Raw genomic sequence first — 2,185 nt, forward strand, 5'->3', positions numbered from 1 at the left:
CATTTACTCCTCCAATAGGAGGCTCCATTGCTTCCTCTAAGAGTTGACCCCTCTCGACCAAGCTTTGACACTGTTAATGCTGACCATCAATATGGTTTCAGTTTGAATGGAAATGAATCTATATCAGTTGCATTAGGTGTGCTGAATAGGATCTTCTGAAATGGTTTTTATGAATCATTTTGATTCTCTGGGTTTGTTTCTTGAAGATGGAAATAAACTTTTTAAAGAGTACTGCTTTTTGAGATTGTCACTACTCCTGAAAAGCTTTACATATCTGTGACAGCTGAAGCATCCAAAACACAGGAGACTGCTGTCATGTTTCATATTCAAGTTCTGTTAAACTCTACCAGGGTAGCTCAGTGGTTGGGTATACATTTGTTAGCCAAGAAACATTAAAATCACACTTAAAGAGACCAACAGCTGCTAACCAACACCAACAGTGTTAACTAAAGTTCTTTTTATTCTATACAATTGTGAAATACATCTTATCCTTTTGGCATTGCAGGCCCTCTGTCAGTCTTTTCTTAAATGACATTATTGGGATTGTAAAACAAAGTTGAGAACCTTGGCTGAACTTTTGAAACCAGAAGAAGGGACAGGAGTTAATTCACTTTCAATGAGACAAAACAGAATGTCAAAGTAGAGACTGTTCATCCCCCTCTGCTATTAATAAATATGATCCAGGACAATTTACAGTTCAGTTTAAACCAATGAATGTGTCAATTTCACTCAAGTGTGCAATGTTGCACAAATGTGGCAAACTAGACTTCTGTACATACAAATGGAATTTACAAAGTGGATCATATTCAAGATGGGAAAGGCGCATGCAAGCTTCATTCTGAACTAGATTTTAAGTACTGCCTTTGTCTGGAACACAGGTTGCTATATTTTTTAGGACTAATTCAAAAGTCACTTCCCTTCAAATAGCTGAAAGATTCAAAAAGACATCAGGGTACTTTCATTGGGTCTGTATTGTGGCGTTGGTGCAGCTTTCCCTTTCAGATTACTTTCAAACTGGTATAGCTAGGCAGAACTGTGGAGTGGGAAGTAATCACATCATATGGCAAGATAGAATTGGGGTCTTTAGATTTCTTCCTGAAGTTAAAACACAAGCTCCTGATGGTCTTTAGGTTATAGCTTACATGCCAATAGCCACCATCCATAAAGGGAAGTATGCTCATTTCTCAAGGGGGGGGGAACCTTCCTTTATTATATTGCCCCTTTTTGAAAGGCACTTGTGCTTATGTTTCAAATGAGAATAATTTTACCCCATATTGTCAGGATACCTGTGTTCCAGCTTTTCAATTCAAACACAGCTTTTCTTGCCCAAACATTGACATATTCCCTCCCCCCATAATAAGTTAGATCCTATAAGACTAATGAGAATATGAAAAAGCTGTAAAATGTTTAGAAACAGTGGAAAAGAAAAACACTAAGCTGTATACAGCTTACAACAACAAATATCCAAAAATGCATATAAAAAACCCTTGGAGGAAAACCTGCCAGTCCTTTGCACTACTGCAACTACAGTTCCTAGAATTTACCAAGTTGTCAGAAGTGGAGAACAGTTACTTGGAATTGTGACCAGTGTCACCTTAAAGGAAAGAAATGAACAGAATACAGAAGTTACGTTTAGTTCTTAAAAATCTAGTTAAAGGTTTTGAAATATTCCATCATGATGCACTGCACCATTGCACTGACCCTGTAATCACGCAATCCACCGATTTTTACTCCAAGCACCAAAATGGTTTCCTACAAGATTGCAGCTGACAGTTATCAAGTCAAAGGGCATTAATCATCCCTTCGGCTTATGTAACAGAGGCTGTTCTACTCCATTGTACAACAGATTCCTCTCTAATAGATTTATTTTGATGAGTGACTAAATTTACTTTTTTCTTGTACTGCATCCATGGAATGTTATTAACAAGTACAGCACATCTGCAGTTTTTACACTGGGAACAAGTTAGCAGCAGGGCTGAGAAAGTATTTTCATATGAAGCTTGAGCAGATGAAGGTATGATAATCTTGGAAAGAAGACCGAAATTACCTCTCCCCCCCCCCAAAAGACAGACATCTGCATGGGATCACTTGGTCTCTGTACACCTCATAAAAACAAGCCAGACAAGGCTTCTCATGTCACTCTCACTTGCACTTTAAGGACAGACTTTAGTTTAGATCACAGAAA

The sequence above is a fragment of the Tiliqua scincoides genome, chromosome 5, assembly GCF_035046505.1.
Source record: "Tiliqua scincoides isolate rTilSci1 chromosome 5, rTilSci1.hap2, whole genome shotgun sequence".
In the NCBI taxonomy this organism is placed as follows: domain Eukaryota; kingdom Metazoa; phylum Chordata; class Lepidosauria; order Squamata; family Scincidae; genus Tiliqua; species Tiliqua scincoides.